General features: G+C 40.7%; 3 non-coding genes across 3 annotated transcripts; 1 reads left to right on the top strand and 2 right to left on the bottom strand.

Annotated features, from left to right (window-relative positions):
- Nucleotides 1-909: 909 nt before the first annotated feature.
- Nucleotides 910-983, bottom strand: trnan-guu (transfer RNA asparagine (anticodon GUU)). Its single transcript has one exon. It is a non-coding gene; the product is annotated as a tRNA-Asn (tRNA).
- Nucleotides 984-9256: 8273 nt separating this feature from the next.
- On the bottom strand, nt 9257-9330 carry trnan-guu (transfer RNA asparagine (anticodon GUU)). Its single transcript has one exon. It is a non-coding gene; the product is annotated as a tRNA-Asn (tRNA).
- Nucleotides 9331-9464: 134 nt separating this feature from the next.
- trnak-cuu (transfer RNA lysine (anticodon CUU)) lies at nt 9465-9537 on the top strand. Its single transcript has one exon. It is a non-coding gene; the product is annotated as a tRNA-Lys (tRNA).
- The last annotated feature ends 1302 nt before the right edge of the window (nt 9538-10839 follow it).

Below are 10839 nucleotides of genomic sequence, written 5' to 3'. Positions count from 1 at the left end.
TTTCTGGTATAACTCCCATCTGGGCACACATCTCCCTTTGTCCAGCATCCATGTTTATCTGCCGAGAACTACCTCCTGAGACCGTTTGTGTGTGTTCCCAAACGAAAAACCGTTTGAAATAGTTCGCGAATGTTTGCCTTTCTTTGCTAATCAAACTGACCTCAGGTTTTCGCTGTCTTTTTTTTTGGAGCTTTTGGAGACGCGTTCACTGCCCTACCAGAGCTTTACAACAAGGTTTACTTTGTTATTTTGTAAAAAAAAAAAAAAAAAAAGGAACAGCTTGGATACAGGCATTTTTTTTCTTAACGCATTGCTATTCAGTTGTCAGGCATGCACACTGAATTGATTTTAATACCTTTAATGTACTTGAAATGTGCACTGTGCAACTGTATTATCTAGGAAAATATAAGTATTGGGTCAGGACTCGGTATCGGCAGATACTCAATGTTAAATGACTGGGATCGGGGGCAAAAAACCTTCAGAATCAGAATATCCTTATTATCAATACTTTCCAGTATATACTGAACACCTCATTTTCTGGCAATAGTGGGACTTGGAAACCATGGGATCAACTGTTCTCTCATATAAATCTACATAAAAACAGGTTAAAGGTTTTTAAAATGATTTATTATATAGATCAACATTTGAAAACTTTAGTGATGAAGGATTATGCCTTAAACCCCCCCCAGGACAATTGTTCGCTACTATAAGCCGCCTCCAGTTTAGCGGCAGAATTTAGCAGTAAATCCAAGAGAACAGAAGTGTACACTTCTTGTTGAGTGTAGTCTTTTTTCCCCTCCAGTACAACTTGTGAACTAATTAGCTAGTAAATAGTGACATATATGAGTTCTTGCAGTGGTCTTTCCCAAATCTGTTAGTGCTTAACATAGCTCAGCATAAACAAAGTGACGTCCCTGGGTGGGCTTGAACCACCAACCTTTCGGTTAACAGCCGAACGCGCTAACCGATTGCGCCACAGAGACACCCCTTGAGTGGCATGCAATGATGAAAAGCACGAATTACCACCCCTTGTCCACATGCCGTGATCCAAGGGCTTTCAGAAGATGCCTTTCAGTTGTCAGTGGCTGCAATAGAGGGCCTTTTAAGGTGTTGCACAGCCCGGCTAGCTCAGTCGGTAGAGCATGAGACTCTTAATCTGGGTGTGGCTTTTGGACCCATTCTATGTGACTGCATTACGTAGACATTATTTCCACGTTGTGGTTCCATGTGCTATAAATAACAAATGCACGGAGGAACAACAGCAGCAAAAGAAGGCGATGCACTGCCAGGGCTGGGTCAGATGACTTTGAAATGTAGTCAGTTACTGAATACAAATTACATGGCAACTTTTGTAATTAGTAACGTAATCCATTGTCTTACAAAAATAGTAACCTAATCTGAATACTTCTGGATTACCCTGAAAATATTGCACCTTATACTAAAAAATGGACACGAGTTCCACAAACATTCTTTTTTCTCTTTAAACATCTCAAAACATTTTTCAATGCAAATGAAGTGAATTTGGATATTCAGCATTTACGGTTGGTCATATCAGATTACGTTGTGAGTGACGTTCAGACTAACTGCTGAGTCAAACCATCAACCAAATTTTCAATTATTGCTTTTTGTGGAGAAATGGCTCCTACTTCTGTATGGAGATGTGTGTGTTCGGCCATTTGTTTTGATATGCTTTCAAACACAGACCGGTTATGATACGACCCCTCAAGTTTTGTCGAGTGCCATCCCAAATACTTATGAGGTCTAACACCTCACTGACTACCTCCATCGCAGCTGTTCTCCGTGTTTGTATTCACTGAGTGACTCCTGCTAGCACAGAATTGTGACGAATGTCAATCTAGAGTGACGTAAAAGTCGCATGAATCCAATATGACTGTTCAGACTGTGGTCGCATTGCAAAAAATCACACTTGTATCCGATTTAGGACCACATATGAAAGGCTAGGTTCACACTGTCAGTCAGAATCTGATCTTCCTGATTGACTTTTTGCATTATCTATTGCAAGTAATCAGACCCGATCTGTGTGTCCAGGCCTCATGTTCAGTCTTATCCACATTGGTTGCTATAGTAATGACATTGCACAGCACAAATCACATGGAATCTGATTCTGATTTGGGCCACTTTGGCTATGTTCACACTGTCAGTCCAAATCCTATTTATGTGCATATCCAATTGGAGTCCACTCATATATAGCAAGTCTGAATAGCCAAAAATCACATGAGATCTGATTTTTACAAATCCGTTTCAAACCACATTTGTATGCAGGGGCAGTTTGATCCTTTGGGCAATTGGGCGACACACCGCTTAAAAGTGGGAAAGAGAGGGCATTTTTCTGTTACATTCTACCACAGTGTTATGCTAGCTGTGACTGTTCTAGACAGTTTGTCCTGCCTCTGAATATCATAGGCTAGGTTCACACTGTCAGTCCAAATCCGTTTTTTTTGCATATTCGATCAGAATCCAAACTTCCTGATTGACTGTTTGCATTATATATTGCAAGTGATCAGATCTGCTCTGTGTGTCCGGGTGGATATCCTCACATTCGGTCTTATCCACATTTGTTGCTATAGTAATGACATTGCTCCCGAAAGTAGAAGTAGTTGATGTAAACAAACTAAAGTGGAGGGTAATGAAATGGGCTCGCTTATTTACAACATGACAATGTGGAGCCGCAGCGCAAGTTTTATAAAAATAATGAGACCGCATCAGAGACGGAGGAGGCTTGCTGCTTTATTTCGTGCAGTTGTCACTGCCGGTATCACTGTCCAATGACCTACAACCACTCATTGGCTCCCTCAACCACCAAACTAGCATGTTTCCTGTACACGTGAACTTTACGTGGTGTCAAAAGTCACAAACATTAAAAGAAAACACCTGAAAGTAGATCAGAGCAGTCAGACCTATACGGATTAGCAAAAATGCGATTTGAATCGGATTTCAAACCTCATACGAACAGTGGTGGCTGGTGCTAAAAAATTTGGGGGGGGGGGGCATAGTTGTTTTTTGAGGAGGTCCAATCTAAAAACAACACAACACACTGTAATGTTGCTTCAACACTGGCAAGTAGTACTGCTTGAACATAAATTTTGCTCCCCAAATTAACATAACACCACAATTAAAAGAATTCGTTTTTAACTAAGCATGCGAAATGCTTTCCGTCATCGGTGAACTAGCAACACTGCTAACGTGCTCTACACACATAAATAAAAAAATAAACCGTACTTCTCTTAATGATATGACTGAGTTGCTCTAAGTTGAGCTAACATTAGCCATGTTGACTTTGAATATGAGAAGTTTGCTGGCTGCCCCGGCGATCAGGTTACGTATGACAAAAGCACGTTAACGCAAGCCCTCCCGGAACCCATACAGATTGCATTGCAGTGCCTGCAGTTTGAAAAAATTGCTCTAACATGAGAGTCTATCAGAGAGATCAGGGCGATTTTCAATCAGATTCCATATGATTTGTGCTGTTCACACTGTCATGAAAAACAAGGAAAATGACTGAAAATTGCACACAGTACAGCAGACTGCAGATAGCAACAGGAGTGATCTGACTCCATACAATCGTATCGCATAACATTATAAATGGCAAGATCCATATTTTCAAGATCCAGTATCCATAATTTGTATTGTATGTTAACTTATGAGTTAAGCCATCGTTACCATTATCAACCATACTTCTGTGGCAGACACAAATGAGCTTATGAGCACTGTGGTGAAAATGGTTGAAACAAATTTCTATACCCAAGCTAAACCCATCCCATATTTTTCTGCAACGTTAGCTGGCTAACATTAGCTGGTTGACGATAGCTATGCTAGGCTAACTGAGAAGGAAATTAAATTTACCTGTAAGCATGTATGTTTTGTGGGTTTGAGCAAGTTGAGAAGCTACATGCAACAGGCACAGTCAAGTTTAGCCTTGTTAGCAAAGTGAGGTGGACAATGCCATTTTAGGGTGCGGTTCAGACTGAATTAACAATTAACCTGTATTTAGGTGCTAGTCCTTAAGTACTTCGTTTTGTTACAAGATATATAAGACTAAAATATTTGTATGTGTGCTGCATGTTGTACCGTTGAACAAGTGGCCAGGTTTTTAGTTGTGAGGATCGCTTGGTGTTTGCACACATGAAGCTGGAGAATCAAGATGGTGAGCCCATATGAGAAATCGCATTGATTAGGCACAGCGATGGGAAATGTTGAAGTATTGTACCAGACTGGGCTTAAAATTGTGGTATTTTGAGGAGAATTATCGTACGCAAGTCATAACCAAGAGAACAAATTTAGCAGTCAGCTATCTCTTCTGCAAATTTTCTTCAGCGTTGTTCTCCTGTCGCTCGTTGATCATTTAACATGTAATTTATATTACAATGATAACTGGATTGCACAGGGTAAATATAGTGCTGGCCCTTAAGGTACTACATTTAATGTAAAATACATACAATTTCTGATTTGTAAAGTTTTTGATTGCTAATTTGTTAACAACATCGTGATCATGAATGTGAATCATGAGTAACGCTCATCATCACAACAAGCATGATTGGCTGGGAAGATGTCACATGAGAAGAGATGCGTAAACACAGACGTAGGATCCATATTTTACAATCCCGATCGTGTCGGGAAATGAATTAAAATGAAAGAAGCCTATTTGTAATCTACATGGTGTCACAAAATGATCAAATTCAAGTACATTGTGGGACTTTTAGCATTATTGATCATACCAAGGGCAAAATTATCGTACAAATACGATAATTATCGTACATCTGTCTACACTGATAAGGCATCTATTTCTGTAAGACCAACCTACACTCCAAGGATAAGGACACCGATTCATACACCTGAATAATGGTAGAACTTAACAAGACTCAAAAAGGACTTAACAAATGTGCTGATTACACACCCAGTTGAGAAAATTGAGTTTATCGATCGTATTTATTGTATCTTTAAAAGAACGGAAGGTCCACACCATTTTGGAACTTTTACTGAACTTCAAGACTGCAGCATAAACACGTTCATTTCGCTGTTCTGTCACCAGCAACCACTACTGGTCTAACTGTACGTTCACACTGAGAGCGGCTAGAGCGTCAAAATTCGCCAAAGCCTCCCTGGTAACAACGCTGTTGAACACTGTGGACGCTCTGACGTTGATGAAATAGGCGGGTACAAGTTCCTTCGGAAAGCTTGGTTATGCAAATGTTTTTTAAAGGGGCCATAAAGCAAACAAACAGGTCGAGTGGTATCTTTGTGCTGACTGACCACCAGTAGGCTATAAGTTAACCTTATGAAATAAATTTATAAGTGAAGGTGCAAAATCGACCGATGACAGAAATAAATAAACAATGCTAATTACATATTTCATAACAAAATAAACTAACGAAAAACACTACTACGACCAAAAGTTTTATGGGAACAATAGTTTATACTGTTGTGTTCTCTACAATTCTCTAGAGCGGAGCACTTCCAAATTCCTATTGGTTGCCGCCAAACCGCGTCATATCTCATTACCATAAAGTTCACCGAACTTCAACTGTATTTTGACGCTCAAACCACCCTCGCCGCGACGCTCTTCGCCGCTTAAAGACGCTGGCTCTCATAGAAAATGAATGACTTCCGGTCACTTTGACGCTCTCGCCGCTCTCACTGTACGTTCACACTGAGCGCGGCGAGAGCGTCAAAGTGACCGGAAGTCATTCATTTTCTATGAGAGCCAGCGTCTTTAAGCGGCGAAGAGCGTCGCGGCAAAGGGCGTCGTGGCGAGGGTGGTTTGGGCGTCAAAATACAGTTGAAGTTCGGTTAACTTTATGGTAATGAGATATGACGCGGTTGGGCGGCAACCAATAGAAACTTGGAAGTGCTCCGCTCTAGAGAATTGTAGAGAACACAACAGTATAAACTATTGTTCCCACAAAACTTTTGGTCCTAAGCAAAATGGAGGAGAAACTGATTATATCGGTGGTGGGTTTCCCCATGTTGTACTGTAATGTAGGTTATGCACAAACGTTAGTGTTAATTAAAGACCAAGGCTAGTAAACGTGTCCTATAAACTCCATGCTGGAATTTGACCTAGCCTATCATTAACACAAAAGACACACAACAACAAAAAGCTTTTAAGTAGTGTTTTTCATTAGTTAATTTTGTTACGAAATATGTAATTAGCATTGTTTATTTATTTCTGCCATCGGTCGATTTCGCACCTTCACATTTAAAATATCTCATAAGGTTAACTTATAGCCTACTGGTGGTCATTCAGCACAAAGATACCGCTCGACCTGTTTGTTTGCTTTATAGCCCCTTTAAAAACATTTGCATAACCAAGCTTTCCGAAGGACCTTGTACCCGCCTATTTCATCAACGGCAGAGCGTCCACAGTGTTCAACAGCGTCGTTGGCAGGGAGGTTTGGGCGACTCTTGACACTCTCGCCGCTCTCAGTGTGAACGTACAGTCAGTGTGAACGTACAGTAACACTAAAGCTCTCTCTTCCTCTACAGCACCTGCACTCTGCCCTACACTGTGCTGGAGTGCCCTCTACTGGAAGTATTCATAAACAACAGGTATCAAACAAGTTAGATTCTAGTAGCTAAGGTACCAGAGTATTGATTTTGAGTTTTGTCATGACTCCATATTCAATTGTATTTTATTTTCCATTTATTTTGTGCTGAATTTGTAATGTGTCACTGTAAATTCTAAACTTGTGCGCTGGTTAAGTGAACTAACGAGAAGGTAGAACTAAAATCTTAAATAGGCCTAACCAGGGGTGTATACAGTAAAAGTAGAAGTACTCTTGCTAAAAAAATTACTCGGAGTAGAGTTAAAATATCCTTCCTGAACCTAAGTAAGAGTAAAATTGTCACTCATTTACAATTTACAAAAACGATTTTCAATTTAACTCAGAGAACACTTTTTAGCAAGAGTACTTTTACTTCATACACCCCTGGGCCTAGCAAAGATAAAATGAGAACTTAGAACTGAGTCAACTCAAGAAACAAGGAACTAAATAACAAATTTAAAGGAACCTAAGTTGAAAATTATCTCTTGAATTCGACTTTGCTTTAAATCAAACCAAAGTGGTAGCGAATAGGGAGAAATACTTTTTTTTTACCCCCTGAAAATTTGGGTTTTATTTTGGATGGTTTAAGGGGTATAAATGCACAGTTCATCTTTGAATGTGAGTGAAATGTGTAATTTGGTACCAACTTATGTGTATGTTTACTAGCAATTGTTTATGTACATAAGCCAGCACTTCAAACTTACCCCTTGGTCTGTGGTCTGTTATTCCTGAGTTCTATTTATAACTGCTCCTCTGAACCTAGATTCTGGTCCTAGCTATCTGTAAATTCCTACAGTGCTACATTCGCAACTTCTACTTTGACACGATCAAAACTGTCAAAACAGACACAGACACTGGAGCTGGAGCCTTTGAGGCACCAGCGACAGGAACGTATTTTCAGCATCTAGCGTAGCCTACTTTAGATGGAATTACAATGAAATTGTGCTTTACAATCAAGTAATCTCTGTTGGTCATTCCACCCCTCTTTTTCTGGTACTTAAGTAGGTAGTGTTTTAATAATGAACTAGCTAGCTAACTTAACATGCTAAACTTAGCCATATTGCTAGTCAAGATGTTATAGGCTAGACCAAAGGAGGTTAACGGCCCCTGAGGTTTATGGGAAATGGGAAACACTTCTTGAGGTTTTTAAGGAATGCCGCTTGAGGCATTAGCTACATTATACACATACACATTATATCTGTTACTGTATCCCAGTGCGTCTCCAGGAAGGTTCCAGCAAAAGTCGTTGAAGTGAGGTTCCAGCAAGAGTCGCTGAAGTTCAAATTGCCCTCGCGTGCGTGAAATAGCACCTTTTGTTGGCCTAATGGTTCTGTTTCCCTGTGTTGGAACCTCTATAGCTCCATATGGCACCCTCAAGAACCCTTTTTTCTCCAGCACCTTTTTTTCTTCAGATTTGCATGGGGTAGGGGTCTTTGTTGCCAAGTGTCCCATTGCCAACTGCATATACATGTATGGCCACCATCAAAGTCCCTGGGAATTACAGTGCTTATGAGGATTTCCAGAACTCGAAGCAGCTGTGACAACCAATGATTATGGATTTGGTCTGGTGTTATGTCAGTGATTTCCTTTCCTTAGCCAGGGGTTAACATTGCCATTGCTCAAGTACTGTGTGTTACTGTTAATTTCAACTTAACTACTTCTAAACAGCTTTAAAACTTAACCAGTTAGTTGTTATTGAAGCCTAATGCTTGTGCTTTAAGTAGCTGTTGTTAATGAAGTTCAAGTATTGAAACCACTCCAAGTTAAAGAGCGGTTGAGAGCAGTCAGATTGCTGGTACCTATGCACCTGTGTGGTGCTACAAGCAACCCTAAAAAAAGAAAGAAAAGAAAGAGAACGACAAAAGTCCTTGATTTAACTTGTTGTCTTTAGTTTTTATGTTCAGTTGCAAAGTCTGGATGTAAAATGTTTAAAAAAAAAAAAAAAATCAGTCACATACTGTTATGCTGTGTGCACTACTCAGAGTTCTCAGAACTTTAAAACACATATTTTAAAAGTGCAAAATCTAATGTAAGGTTGCAAAACTTGAAAGTATTTAAAAAAAAAAAAAAAAGCCAGCCAGTGACAGCACACCAAACATAGCTTGATGGTCCATCCCAGACAATTTCAGAGTAGTCATCCACCTACAATATCAGTGTCACCACTAAATTACCAGATTTTCGTGTGCAGGCTGATTGCCCAAGCATCTTTGAAGAAACCTATGTTCCTTTGCAGGTGAGATACATCAAGATGTTTTAATTTAACTTTTATTTTTGTCAGAAAAGACTCACTTTTGTATTGAAAAATAAAATGCATACTGAGTTATGTAATTTTCTTTTTTCATTTTGGCAGCATCTTTGCACTCAGGTATTGTAAAATGAGTGGCAAAACGGCTTTTGAGCTCTCATTTTTAAATTTAATTTTTAATTTTCATATTTGCAGGGATTACTTTCTACTCATTTCTGCTAACAGTAGGTTGCAAATAATAAGGTAAACTGTGCATATCCTATCACACTGATTAATGTTTGGCACAGTGTAGCCACTTAATTTAGGCTTGCAAGGAAGCCCCCATGAATGCATGTGCAGAACTGATACAAACGTATGTAGGGGTGGGCCTTTGTAGACCTGTTGGAAAAACACAACTATACATTTACTGTAAAGTTGTTTCAGTTTGTACATTAAAGAGGAAGGGTAGCGTCCCTGGGTGGGCTTGAACCACCAACCTCTCGGTTAACAGCCTAACACGCTAACCGATTGCGCCACAGAGACACCCTTTAATTGGCATGCGATGATGAAGAGCACGAATTATCACCAGTTGTCAACGTGCCGTGATCCAAGGCCTTTCAGACAATGTCTTTCAGTTGTCAGTGGCTGCTGTGGAGGGCCTATGAGTATTTGGCACAGCCCGGCTAGCTCAGTCGGTAGAGCATGAGACTCTTAATCTCAGGGTCGTGGGTTCGAGCCCCACGTTGGGCGTGGCTTTTGGGCCCATTCTATGCCACGACATTACGTAAACATAATATTTCCGTCAGACCAATAAATAGATTTTGCTGTACTCACAGAGGCTACTGCCATGCTGGTGGTCACAGCAGGGCTAGGGGTCCTCACAGAGGATGGTGCAGGGCTGGGGGTCCTCACAGAGGATGGTGCAGGGCTGGGGCTCCTCACAGAGAATGGAGGAGGAGAAGGGCTGGGGGTCCTCCTTGCCACTAAACTGGGCTTCAGTGAGGCAGACTGTGAACCACCAAAGCCCGATTTCGTGAACTGAAAGGAAAAATAAAGTTCATTTTTTTGTTGCAACAAACACAAAATGATATATGCAAAACCTTAATTAATAAGAAAATATTCACCGTTGACAAACTGGGAGGGAGCCGCAGGAACGACTGCGGGGGCTGCAGCAGTCGCACCAGGGGCCGAGTCTGAGGCCACAGACTGCAGGACTGCAGCAGGAGACTGAGTGGCAGGCTGCAAAAACAACAGCGTTGCGACATGTGTTGTAACAGCAACAGCATAACGGCACTGTAATGTAATCATAATGAGATGTCATTTTTAAATATCACCTTAACGGCATGGAAACCACAATTACAGGCCACAGACCCTCCAAAAAGTGTGGTCTGTCAACGGGCCTGCATGGGGCATTTCTCAATCTGAAACGATCATTATTTAGCCTGGAGTGAGTTACTCAGTGTACAGTCCTTCATCTGACTGATATTATCTGCACCTTTGTACCGCCCATTTTCCATCAAATGACCTGCATACTAATGATTGTAATAAGTAACAGATACTAATTTTGCAATGCTTTACCTTCTGAAAGAGGTCATACCATTTCCGCAGAAGTGTCAAATGCCCTCAGCCTCGCCATCCACTCATCGTCCCCCATGGCCTTGTGGCTCTTAGGCTTTGTGCTCATCTAAAGATAAATTCCATTATTGCCTGGAGGTACTTTACATCAGTGTCATTAACTAACCAATGGTGAGACTCTGGAGGTCTCCAGGCAGGCAAAGAAGCCCATGGAGCCCCCCACCTCCACCCCAGTGTGTCCCACGCCCCATAAAAACGCATACAAAGTTTGCTATTAGGTTGCGTATCACTCAGATGCCGTTAAAACCGAAATTAACTGGTGACTTGCTTTTGCATGGCCTATATCTTTGTGTCATTTTGCAAATAGCAAAAAACACTTATAAACTGATTAGAAAAAAGTGTTAATATAATATGTACATTACAGTAGCTGTACACGTTGGCTGTCAGACATCTTAATGACTTTGTGTGACGATGGAA

The sequence above is a fragment of the Chanos chanos genome, chromosome 7 (assembly GCF_902362185.1).
Source record: "Chanos chanos chromosome 7, fChaCha1.1, whole genome shotgun sequence".
Classification (NCBI taxonomy): domain Eukaryota; kingdom Metazoa; phylum Chordata; class Actinopteri; order Gonorynchiformes; family Chanidae; genus Chanos; species Chanos chanos.
Note: the sequence above shows the minus strand (reverse complement) of the source record. Positions and strands in the feature narration are given on the sequence as shown.